The 13,797-nt window shown below is 30.5% G+C and overlaps 1 protein-coding gene across 1 annotated transcript in view; it reads right to left on the bottom strand.

Moving 5' to 3' along the window:
* LOC108364911 (uncharacterized) overlaps nucleotides 1–13,466 on the bottom strand; it is a 31,530-nt gene extending 18,064 nt beyond the window's left edge. Inside the window, exon 1 of the mRNA XM_017618794.1 lies at nucleotides 13,450–13,466. The gene's annotated coding sequence lies outside the window, so the exon portion shown is untranslated. The remainder of the gene's footprint in view (nucleotides 1–13,449) is intronic.
* Nucleotides 13,467–13,797: the final 331 nt, after the last annotated feature.

Genomic DNA, 13,797 nt, shown 5'->3' with positions numbered 1-13,797 from the left:
CTCATGACGCAAGAGGAACTAAAGAAACAAAATTGAAATTGCCACAACGATGTGTAGCATTGAAAGCAGACGCCCCGAGAGAAAAAGTAAAACAAAAAAAAAAATTGTTAAAACAGAAAAAAGCAGCAATATGTACTCGTACAAATTAAAAAAAACTGAATTAAAGTAGGTGCCGTTTGACAAAATTTAGCTACGAGCGTAAAACTATGGGGTGCATTCGCGCTATGTAGACGATAGCAGCATTATTAGCATACGAGTCGGCACATTACACCGCACCAAAAAAAAAAAAGAAAAAAAATCGGCGCACGGCGATGAGTATTAAGATATTTTTTAAAGGCAATTTTCGATTTTGTTAGGGGTCTCGTTTTTTATATTTTTCGCCTTATAGCGTAGAATCTTATGATATATAAATGTTCTTGTCTTTTTTGTTCCAAAGCTCATTGACCTCAAGAGCCCCCTTCAGGCACTTACCTACCAGATCTCATTTTTTATCACTCTCAAGTACCAGCCTAATGTCAGTAAATTAAAGCTCGCCAAAAATAATATAACTTTTGCTAAGGAAGTATTTCGAATCAAAGGCAATTTCGATTTTTTTTGAGTCGACAATAGGAGTCGCCTTTTTACATTCTACGGTATAACTTTGACATTTACAGTCGGATATCAAAGTATAATATATCGAAGTTTTGCGTGGAGAAGACAATATCGAAACATGTTTTTTGGGTTAACGTAGCGGTTGCCTTTCTATAATTTTTATTATTTACAGTCGGATTCTACAGTACGATGCATCGAAGTTTTTGTCTCGAGGAGACCCTATAGTACCACCCAACATTAGTAAAGTAAAGCTCACCGAAAATTAAAATTTTATTAAGCAAGTACTTATTCACATTTATTTTATTCCAGTAGAACTTTTTAATTTTTTTGCCCAATTTATGTTCGAATTGCCCTACAAAAAATATGTAGCTTAGACTTAGCGGTGTACGGCGATTATTTTTTTTTTTGCTTGTAAGGTGATACGGTCTAATGTGCATGTGTATAGCTAACAGCAAAGTATTATTACACAAAAGCAGATCATCAATAGCAACAACCACCAATCAGGCAGGCTATCCAGAAGGCAACCAAACTCTTAAACGTAAATTTACTCCCTGCAATGGGCAAAGGGAAGTAAGAACTTTTCAAACTCTCAATTCAAAGGAAGTGCTAAGTGTTGTCGTTTCGCTGCAAATGCGAATTTAAACGTTGCGGAAGCCTCTTAAAATGTTCTGCATACGAATTTAACACTTTGACTTTTTACGCACTGCCTGCAAGTTGGCGGGCTGGCACTGGGACGCGCTTCTAACCTATTTGAACTTTTGCTTCCATGCTGAGGTATATGTACGTAAATATAGTAAACTTCGAAGTGAGGAAAGTGAGTAAGTAAAGCGGTTAAGGGAAGGCTTGAAAGCTATTCATTAGTAAAGTGATGTCGACCAATGTTCAATTTTCATGCCAGCGGTGCGTATAGTTAGTGTGGTAGGTACATACGGGTATGCTATTAGTACTTTGCCCTTGAATGCATACATATGTATGTATGTGTAAAAACATGCAAATTCTTATGGCCTGCCATTTGCGCCTCAATTTGGCATGTGTGTGGCAGTTTGAGCGATTGGCGCACGTGTTGTCGCTTAAGTTGGTAAGCAAATGACGCTAATGACAGAGCATTATGTGTAAAAATAAAAAAGCAAGTGAAGCAAAAAAAAATTACAATAGTAAGGGCAACAGCAAGCCTGACTAATTTCGCTATAATATGACAACAGCTGGGATGTAAAATTTGTATAATAATAATAAATATGTATACTTTTCTACATATGAGCGCATGTTCTTGATCCACTTCTCGTTCTTTCAACTTTTAGCTTTTAGTGTGATATTAGGATACCAAAGCAACAGCAGTTAATTGCAGCTGTTTGCAGCGACTGCATTAGCAGCAACAGCGGCAGTCGGCAATTTGTCTTTGTTTTGCGGTATTGCAAATGTGGCATGTCTTTTCAAAAGTGTGGCTGTGTGGCATGTAGTGCAATTTATTTATTGCAACGCTTAAATATTTTGAACACTTGTTACTACCAAACAATCAGCTGTGCAGCGAAAGGGGAATTTAAAAAAAAAAACTAAAATCGTGTCAAAAGTTTCAAAGTACAGGTTGTTGTTGAATAAGTTAAGTGGCGTCTTGAATGGTAGCTTAAATGGGCGCAGATGCTGTTTGATGAAAAATTAAGTCTATGAAGTACCATTGGGAGTGAAAAACTTGCAAAAAAATTATGTTGCAAATGTTCTAGAGATTAAGAAAATTAAAAAGAAAGCAATAAAAAACTCCAAAAATATATGCCAACTTAATAATTTGCATAAAAGGAAAAAAATTAAAAAAAAAAATTTCTACATTTAAAAACATTATTTTTACCTAGAAAGCTGTATCATTAGAACAGCTGATTTGAGTTTGCTCACTACCTTTGGTCCGCATCGGTTTGCAGTATCACCGACGATACCAAGCTTGAAGTTTTTTGTAGAAAAGATTTATAGACAATTTTTTTTTACTTAAGCTCGTGGGATATTTTTAAAATGTATCATTATAAATAATTATGAAGTAAATAACTACTTTTTATGTACTGACTTCTAAGTTTTTCTAAAATTTATAATTTTCGATTTACATACATAAGTAATTTTTTTATAAATATAGAAAAAAAATTAACAAAAAAATAGATTAAGAAAAATTAAAAAAAAAACTGTTATATGTGTAAAAATGTGGATGGAAATTACATAAACAAGAATTTCAATGAGCTTGGAGATTTTTATGAATTAAAAAAAAAATAGTGTGCATGCTCAAAAATAGATTATAGTAAAGTAAAGCACATTTTTGAATAATAATTAGTGTTTAATTCATATTTTTTAATCAGAATTTATTTTTATATTAAATTTTGTAAAAACAGCCAAAAAATTAAATTTTTGGATGTTTTATTTTTTTCAGAAACATAATGCAGCAATCTTATCAAAGAGTGTTGAGCTGGGAGATTATAAATTCACAGAAATTTCATTACTAAATAAAAAAAAAAATTGTTTCGAAAATAAAAAAGAGCAAATTTGAAACGACAAAGACAGCGTCTTATGAAAAATCTCAACATCTGTGAATGTCTTTTTAAATTTTTTTATAAAAAAATATTCCCCACATTTTTTAAGTTTTATGTATTTTTTTTTACTCTTTAAATTTATAAGGTTGTTTATTTGCAAAATATTAATGTATCGAGTTAATCTTTTCGATTTTGAAAATGTAAAACATCTTAAAAATAAAAAAAAACTTAAAATTCTTATATTTTTATTAGGTAACAATTTTATAATTAAACTATTAAAAGGTAAAAAACATTGCAAATTTGCAAACAATTGCAAATAAAAAATAGTTTCATGATATTAAAACTTAATGGCTTTTTGATTCTGAAGATGACAAAAAATTAGAAATTTTTACAAATATTTTCAATTAAAAAAAGAATTATAGTATATTAAAATTTAAGAGTTTCTTTTGAATAATAACGACATTTGTTAAAATTTTTTACACTTAATTTTTTACATTTTCAAAATAAAAAAAAAATTTTAATTGTTAATAGTTTTTTTAATATTTTTAAATTTTTTCCTTAAAATTGTTATTTATTATAATTAAAATTTAAAAGTTAAAAAAAAAACAAATATTGGAAAAAATTCTTGATAAAAAAATAATTTTATGATATTAAAATTTAAAGTTTCTTTTTTATTTTGAAGATGACAAGAAAATAGAACATGTTACAAATATTATCAAGTAAAAACGAAATATAAAATATTAATATTTAAGTTTCTTTTACAAATAAAAAAAATGCTTAAAATTTTAAAAATTTTTACATCTTCAAAAGAAAAAATATTGACTGTTGATTTATTTTTTTTTTTAGTTATTTTTTTACCTTTGAATTTTTTGCATTAATGTAGCTTTAAACAGCAATTAAAGTGAAAAATGACTTCTCCCTTTTCTTAGTTTTCATAAGTAAGTAAATGAAAAAAAAAAAAAACATTTAACTTAAATTGCTTTCCTGAAACTGGCTATAAGATTTCCTTATTTGCTTTATTTATTAAATTTTATATATATTATATTTATTAATGGTTGCTGCTACTCTTTTACTGTTAAGATTTTCAATTCACTTCTAAAATTAACAACTTCAACAGAAAACTCTTCCTTTCCTACTTTCCAAATAACACAGCCTCTGCAAAATAGCATCTTCTCGACGATGCCAACTTTCGTTTTTTTTTCTCCGAACGCCAGCTTCTATTTTTGGCAGCTTTCACTCTTCCCTTTTTAAATACTTACTTATATATACATATGTACTTTTACTATAAACTTTCCGCACATACACACACACACACACAGACTCAAAATCATTGCACACCTCTTTAAGCTAATAAACTCTTTATAAACTCATAAATAATTGCACAAACAACACAAGCGGTCACCTAATTTCGAAAACCGGTATTGCCAAATTCTGTAAACCGCACTTAACGATGATGGCATCAGCACGCGAGTCATGGACAAAAAGTGGCACACAATGCTAACAACAACAATTCACTGCAGAAATCGAAAATTCAGACAAAAAGGAATGAATCGGGAGATTTTTAATTTCTGCATAAAAACTGATTTACTTAATAAACTGATGATTGGCAGTCAGCATAAAAAAGTGAACTAATTGCCAAAAAAAACAAATTGCTTTTTTGTGATTTGTGATAAATTTGTTGATGCTGCATTGAAGTGGTATGACAAGCAAAAAGTTGACTGAACTACGGCTGTTTTTTTTTTTGTGAACAGCAATTAGGGATTTTTAATTTTGACGACCAAATCAGATATGTTTGAGGAGTTTGATCGTCAAATAATTATTTTTAATTAATTAAACTAAGAGCAAACATTTAAAAAAATAAAAAAAACTTCGTTTCTTCAATAATAAAGGAGTATCACACACAAACTGTTGCTAGGTGGGGCAAGTATTTGCTACATAAATAAATAAATAATTCTAAAGAAAAACTTATCCTGAGTCCAATAAACATAACGACGCTGTCTAATGCTGACACTGCATTTGAAATTTAATAACAATTTAATAACAAAAGGCGTGCTAAATTGCAATTTTATATGTATTTCTTTGCCAACAAGTCTATTTGCGTAGTTAAAAAAAAAATGAAAAAGAAAAGTTTGTTGATACAGGTGTCAGATAGCTAAACAAGCGCGCTTGTTAATAATTCAAAAGACTTGATGTCAGCACTCGATATACGTGAAACAACTATATGTACGTATGTATATATAAATACACAAAAGTTTAAGTGTGTGTGTGTGCTCGAAGTGGCGCACTCAAATAACAGATATATGTAGCTTATGTTCACACAGTTGTTTTAACGCTTTAAAAAACGAACAATGCGACAAGATGTCGAAGCAAAATTTAAATTATTTAAAATGAATATGGAGAAGTTAAAACATACCGAGAAATATATTAAAAAAAACTAGAAAACAATACCAATAAAATGGGTTAAAAAGAAGAAGAAAACGAAAAACATAAAATTCAAGATCATACATATGGATACATCCATCCAAACTCACACTAACCCGCATAATTTTTCTTACAAAAAAATTCTCGGCGTCAGTCTGTATCAGAGTAGACTTATAGATATGCAAGTAGTATGTATGTATATGTACATATTTCAAGTTTTGTAGTAAATTTTTCTTAATTTTTTGTACATCGCTTTGTCAGCTCACTTTACTCATAATATGCTTAAACAAGCATAAAACGATTAAGCTTTTTAGACGCTTGACTTTATAGCTCATTTCATGCTGTTTATATTTATGTACATATGTATTCCAGTATTTGTGTAAGCGCTAATGCCGCTATTTGTTGTGGCGAGGTTGAAACTGAAGCTGAAAGCGACTTTGACTTCTAAACCGCTATGAGCAGTTAGATGGCTGTACACATATAAAAGATAATGTATATAAAAAATATTTTTTTACTTTTACTGCAGGAAATCGGGTTGCTAGAAGTTAGAAAACTTGTGTGCCTGCATATGTATTTACATAGAGCGCATATAGCATCAAAGAATATTTTTACATGCATACATATGTAGGTAAATATGCAGGCAAGACGATTATTGCATATCTAGTAGTGTATGCGCATATACAACAATCTCACCATGTATACGAAAAGTAGTACGGTAAGGCTATTTCATATATGTAAATGGAGGTGTTTTCATAGTAACTATGCTCTTGTATATTTAGCCTCCAGCATTCAGCTGCTTATTTTTGACTGTGATCTTCCTACTTTTTCTAGTTTTTCACTAGCAAATGGTGGTTTTGTTTCTGTTGGGGAGTTGCTATGCGCTAGTAAATGTATTATGTGAAAAATTATCGTTTTGGGTTTCTTCTAATATGTTTTTTCAATACACAACAAATGCCCATGGGTATGGATGGCTAAATGTTGGATACAATGCGAGCTAAAAAAAAATATTTTTTTTAGAATAACTCAAAAACGAATTTTCATTTAAAATACTCAGCTTTAGCATTCCAAGTTTGCATTTGACTAAAAAAAAGTTGAATTCCGATGAACTGATAACCTCCTCCTTTTTTGGAAGTCGGTGAAAAATAGTTTTGCATTCCAGTCGACAAAATTGGAACATAGGTCAACTATGTAGAACAGTAACAGGTTTCCAAAGGGTTCTCAAGAATCAATCTACAGCTACCGGTGTATGACAATACGATGCAAAAGAGAAGGAAGATTTCACCAGATCTATCTATTATATAAAAATTCAATATACTTGAAATAGTAGTTACAATAATGTGAAACAAAAAATAAATAAAATAATAAAATAAAATGAAAGAAAACAAAATTAAATTAAATTAAATTAAGTTAAATAAAATAAAACAAAATAAAATAAAACAAAATAAAATAAAATAAAACAAAATAAAATAAATAAAATAAAATAAAATAAAATAAAATAAAATAAAATAAAATAAAATAAAATAAAATAAAATAAAATAAAATAAAATAAAATAAAATAAAATAAAAGTAAAATAAAATCAAATAAACATAAACATGTAAATAAAAACATAAAAAAAAAAATAAATTATTTAACAGAAGCTATCAGATCCAGGTGAAAGATCATTTAAGCACCAGAGGTAATAATTTTTGGGAAATCACTTTGAGCGGGGATCGAGTGGTAGAGCACAGCTACGACCACTACCTCTGCTACCATGGGCGATCAATTCACTTGCCTTGTTTTCTTCATTTATTCATAATTCGCTATGGACAACAGCTTTTGCTTTTTGGTAAGTGTCACGAATTCCCCTGACCGGCATTAATTTTGAGCATTAACTGTACTAATTAAACCGGATCAACTGAAGTGAGAGAGTGCGATATTTTGTATGTGTTCAGATTTGTCTATATGCTGTTCTTAACTAGCTGCTCTATCTTCCTCCTCAGCCTTTGAGGGCACGAATCTTAGTGCCGCTTGCATAATTGTCTAGATAATTGAATCACCCGTATTTATAGACCGATTTGGTTCATATTTCGAACCTTAAAAAAACGAATAACTCCAAAAAAAAATTTGCCCACAGATGGCGCAGGAGTCGAGATATTTGGTAAGAAAGTATTTATGCTCCGATTTCGTTCATATTTAGAAAGCTCGTTTAAAAATTTGCTTTTTTACTATTAACTTATTGAAAATATGAGCTGAAGATACTGAAAATATATATTTTGCATCAAAAGCCTTACAAAGAAAACTGGAGACCAAATTTCACTTCGAAGCAAACTATAATCGAACTTGCATACCTGTGTATGTTTATATTGTTTCACCCAAAATTTCAATGATAATGAAATGTTTCCCGTAGACGCATGGCGCATATAACTTGTCAATGATTTTACAAAATTTTTACCTTTGAAACTTATTTGAAAAATTGGAAGTTCCAAAAAAAGTCACTGCCTTAATATTTTCAATGAAAATATGCGCCGTAAATGCGATTTATGGCTAACTTGTCGGTCATCAATGAAAGCTTTATGTCAACAAATGGCCATGAAATATGTGGGGGAAAAAATTGCCAAAAATATAATCAATACTGTTTATATGAATTTGTAAGAAAATGCGCAAAAAAATAACTTCAAGGCGCTAAGCAGTTAAGTAAGTACATACGTGCGGACATCTGCAAACAAATAAACAATCAACAAAAAAAATCAGCGAAGGCGTCGCATTGACGAATTTAAATTTCCGAAAATCACACAGATTGTCAATAAAAAATTAATGCGCAGACAAATAAAATAAAAAACTTTTTTTAACAAAACAAGATTACTAAAAAAGGCAAAAATATCAAAAAATTGAGAAAAAAGTGACTATGAAAAATTTGGCAAAAAAGTAAAGGTAAATTTGACAAGGAATGACGTAAACAAAAAGCTTACGCTTTCACCTTCAAAATACAGATAATCTACGCAGGTGAATAAGTATGCACACATATATACTTGTGTGTCTATAAATATATACATAAGTAATGTAAAATATTTGTAAAGAAAATACCAAAAAAGTCAACGCCTAAAAAGAAATTATTAAAAATTCGTAAACAGCTATAAAATATGCGCGCTTTGTTATTTTAGTTTCAGCTACTTTTTGTTAAGTATGCGCGTATGAGAATTTCTATTAAAAAAGCTATTCATGCATAGAAAGTAATTGTGTAAATATTTATAAAATGCAAGTGATGTGTGTCGCGAAAGTTTGCTAGAGTGGGTCACTAAATAATTGCGGATGACGTCCAGAAGAGTGTCTGTTGAATTTTCCTTTGTGAATTTAAAGCTTACATTTCAAAAAAAAAGAGAAAAACAGCTAATGAAATAATCATGTGTACGGTCAGTGTCATCTCTAGCGATCCAGCGTTTACGACCTTCATCAAATCAAATAACAAGTCAATCAATGCTAATAGCAACATTTAAACGCAATTTATGGGAATTTGAAAAATCAATAAATTTAACATTAAATTAAAAGAATGTATTGAAGTACATACAAACATTAATGTTTTAGAGGAGAAATAATGAAAAACTATAAAAAAAAATTTGAAAACGTTTTTATTGCGAATAATTAGCGGCGACAAAGTTGGTAAAGTTTTCTGCACCTAAAAGGCAACAAACAAAATTTTTTAAATTCCAAACAAGCAATATTTACTTGCTGGTAATTGCCTGGCCTTAGTTAATTTAAGTACATATGTACATATCTGCAAATCGATAGCTTATTAACCATAATTGTATATATCAGTGTGCAGTCAGACAATCATACATACTAAGTGCTTCAATTGGCTATGAAATTATTGCCAATTAGGTCAATTTAATGTAAATTTGTAGCTAAGTATTTGCACTGTACTAATTGTTTGCATTTAAAAAATTGGATAATGTGCAAATATGTAGCGCGAAACAAAAGACTTAAGCAACGAACTTGCGACACATTAGCAGCAAACTGAGTATAGTATATGAAATATGGTGTGCGCTTGACCTCAACCACGTGTTTGGTAATTTTATGCTAGTTAAGAAAATAATTCATATTACAGTGTAGAAACATATGCGTAGTTATGTTTTTGGTGCTTTTGCGCAGCTCCACTTAGCCAACATCTTTGCTCTTCAGCTGTCATTCAAGCAGACAACATTTTGTTTGCGCAAAACTCTAGTTGGTTTTTTGGTCGGGCGTTTTTTTTTCGCCAGCTGTTACTTTTTCAAGCAATGCATTTAAGGCATAAAATTGTGTAAATGCGTAATTGCTGCTTGTTTTCAAATCACTTATGCTTATGTAATTATACAGCGAAAATTAAATATTTATGACTTTTGTAAAATTGAAGAGAAAACGCTTTGTGTAATTAAATTTATCTAAGCAGTGAATGCATATACCATGTAAGTACATGCATTTACTCTATGTACATATGTACATAGCAACTTGCGGCCGCGCATACTTTTGCCCGTGTAACTACAATTAAATTTTTTTATGATCAGCTTTCGCTGAGTAAACATTTTAATTTTTTGTCAACGTGATATAAATTTTTATTATTAAATTAAAATTAAAGGCTGTTTACGCGTTTTGAAATTACATACATTAAAAAAAATGTTTTAAAATGCCATGGATGCATTGGGAAAAGAAATTATTATCTAAACAAAATTTATTTCAAGTTAAAAAAAACTCTCTCAAGCTTAGCTCCTAGCTTTTTTTAAGAAAAATCACTAACAAATTTTTCATTATTTGAATTTTTTGCTTAAAAATGCACCTTACGGCTGAGTAAATTTTCTTGAGAGCTGCAAACTGATTTAAGAAATTTTATAGAAGAACATTTTATTCATTTATGTTTAATTTCGATCGGTATATTAAATAACAGAAACCCCTTCTGGTGATACTAATTTCAATTCTAAGGCAATGGTTTTCGAACTTCTGAAGAGCTATGTAAAAAACGAAGTTCTTCGTGATTTTTTGATTTGTCTAGGAAATTTTCAAGGTTTTTCAAGATTTTTCGTAGACTTTCAGTTTAAAATTTATATAAGTAATATAAATTTTGCTAAAAACTAAAAAGTAATTAAAGTATTATTTTTGATTTTTTTTCCGTCAAATAATCATAATTTTTGTTTTTTTTTTGTATTTAAGTTACTCCAGAAAAGTTTACAAGGAGACTTATTTGGCCCAGCTAGAAGTTATAGCGCCATGAATCATAATTTTTGGTTTTTATTTTTTCGATAAAAAATAGTCGTTAAATTTTTTATTTTTTTTTGGTTTTTTTACTCGCTATTTTGGATTTTTTACTTTTTCCGATAATATTTAAACGCCTCCATTACTGCGCCCCATTATGGTCTAAAAAATGAAATCCCAAAATAACGGTTACAATATGATAAAAAAAATTAGAATTAAAAAAAAAAAACAGATATTTTTATCGAAAAAATAAAAGTCCTAAAATATTCATCAAGAACTGATCGAAAAATGGAAATTAAATTGTAACGCTTAAATTGCGATTATTATTTTAAATATCTTAACCGTTATGGTCGCTAAGTTAAATCCTGTCAAAACCCAGATAAAACTCCGTTACGTGGCTTCAATTCTAATGTCAGGCCCAATTTCATACGCGAATGACAACTGATAGCCCATCAGGGATGAAAAATTAAATCTTCCGTTGTGATATTATGAGAAGGAGAACCTCGCTTTTCGATCCCGTATCAACTTCTGGACTCACATAAAAAAAAAATGGGCCCATAAAAAATGACGATGGAAAGGAAATCATCTCTTCGAGCAATTCGAGACGAAACCATTTTTAAGGATAAGTAAATCATTTTCGTTTGAGTTGTTCAATCTGAAGTTTAAAAAAAAATATTCGCTATCGAACTTTCGTTCAGAAGCGCATTTGAGCACAAGGTTCTCTCGTCAGTTCCTGCTTTGATGCAGCACCAACTTGGCGCAACCGATTACTGTTAAGTTACTTTGACCACTCCTTTTTATCATTTATATGCCCCTACACCTATGTAAGTGGGCTTTTGCCGAATGTACTTTCAAATTGAAAAAGCCCATCGCTAATCGAGCTGCTGACTATGTGACATAAGGCATATTGTTCAGTACTGACATGAATTTTGGTCATTTGTTTATTTCTGTATTATATCGGCGATTTTTCGTGACTTCTTTTTTCACCTAGTTTTATGTTTTTTTTTTTTTTAATTTTCATCAGCACTAATTTGTTTGCTTTTTTCATTTTATGTAACTTTGTACTCTCTTCTTACAACAAAACTGATATACAGGTCTCTGCCTCGAAAAATGGTAGTTCTTTCAAGCACAAAAAAATATTTGACCAGCGTTCGAAAACATAAAGCTTCAATGTATTTAATTTAAGAATAAAAAAGGCTAACACAAAAATATACCTAACAAGTTTCAAGTGTCACCAACATGCTAACAACCGTTTCTACGTATTCCCGACCACCAACCGCTGTTGTGTTTTTCTTTTTTTTTTACTGAACGCCGATTTAGTACAGGTTCTTGTAGTAAATAAATAAGTAGCGTTTACTGAGTTGCTTTGTTGTTGTTTGTAGTCAGCGTTGCCTTACTTGTTGTTGTGTGCCTACAAAACCATTTTACGATATATTTGTTGTTGCACTTGTAGCTTACTGCACTTTTTATGATTTTTTTTTTTGCTTTCCGATTTTGCTTTAACGCCAAAGGATGCAAGCAATAAAAAGCGTCGAGAGCGCAGTTTGTATGAGGAAGTGCTTGTAGCGGATTAAACAATTTCCGGCGCCATAGCATATGGCTTTGTTGTAAGGTAATACATACATATAAATATATATGGTAAGTTTGTTGTAAATTTTAAGTATGCGGGCGCAGAAATTTTCTTTAAGTGTTTACGGAAGGGATACTGAAGTTAATAATTTTATGGGAGAAAATAAATATGTATGCACTTTGAATAAATTAGACGTAGTGGCGTAGAAATTAATTTTCGCTTAGGAAGAAACTAAAAAAAAACTAAAAAAAAATTTCGGTGAAAAAAGTCGAATCGGTTCTTATAACGGGTATGACTGCTCGAGAAGAGTAATTCGAAACAGATGAAGAAAGTGACCACAGTTGGTTTGAAATCGAAGCAAATTGAGACCGAAGAGAATATACATTTATTTATATGGTGGTAGCACAGAAAGAGAGAGGCCTTCTCCGCTATAGAAAGACCAGGTAGAGAAGCACTTGACTTCACTTGCCATTTCCTATTGGCCTTAGTTGGCACAAAAGAGTAATGACTGGCGTGGTTTATTGAACTCGACCAAAAACACTTTGGCGGTTATAGCGCCCTTCAAAAGGAAGATTTACGTATGTTGTTTATATGAAAGCAAATTCGCATAGTTTAATGAAATAAAATCACCGCAAAACTATTATTTTTGTAGCTGATTTTTTTAAGCGTAGTGTTGGATAGCTGCTTCACACAAAGCTTTATAATTTTATTAGAAAATGCAAAAATGTGGCTTACAATAAATTGTTCTCAGTAACAGTTAATTATAATAAATTTTTTTTCGCTACTACTCAAGTTTTACAAACCACACTGCATCTTACCAATGAACGCCAACACTAAGCCGCAGCGGTAATGACGTATTCATCGCCGGCAGTTAATTATAAATTAATATTTACTTTTGTTGGGAGGGAAAAAAAAGCAAGCTGGCTGAGGGATAATTTTGTGTCTTTATTTTTTCTTCGAATGCATTAATATGTATTTCCAATGAATAAATTTCGTTGGCGATATTCGAAGGCCAGCATTAATGCTAATTTAAAAACCAGTTTTGTGGTGAATATATGTACGTACATAAGTTTATAATTTTTTGAACAATTTTATAAATAAGACTTCTTGAGTCTTAGATATTTTTATAGCATTTTGTTACACATTTTTCATATACAATTTACCTTAGAGCAAGAAATAAAAGACTTCACAGCTCTTTTATGTATATATGCAATATGAGTGTATGTAGTTCAAAGATTTACGAATCCCTAAAGGCATTGACTTCACTGAACCAATGTTAAGCGATTAGATGGAGATTACCTAAAGTTTGAGCTTTAGCTTTAGTTCTTACCGAATATTTAAATAAAATGTTGTTCCCAACTATCTCACCGATTTCTTCTTACACTTTAAGCAGTAAAAATAAACAAAAACATTCTATTTATTGCTTTTAATCTCCTACAATTCGATTAAGAAAGAGTGTCAAGTGTCACCTCACATGGCAGCCCTGCCTGAAATATGCACCCCTGAGTATG

The sequence above is a fragment of the Rhagoletis zephyria genome, unplaced genomic scaffold (assembly GCF_001687245.7).
Source record: "Rhagoletis zephyria isolate East Lansing unplaced genomic scaffold, Rhagoletis_zephyria_1.1 Rzeph_scaffold_01709, whole genome shotgun sequence".
Lineage (NCBI taxonomy): Eukaryota > Metazoa > Arthropoda > Insecta > Diptera > Tephritidae > Rhagoletis > Rhagoletis zephyria.
This window is presented reverse-complemented; position numbering and strand designations above follow the sequence as displayed.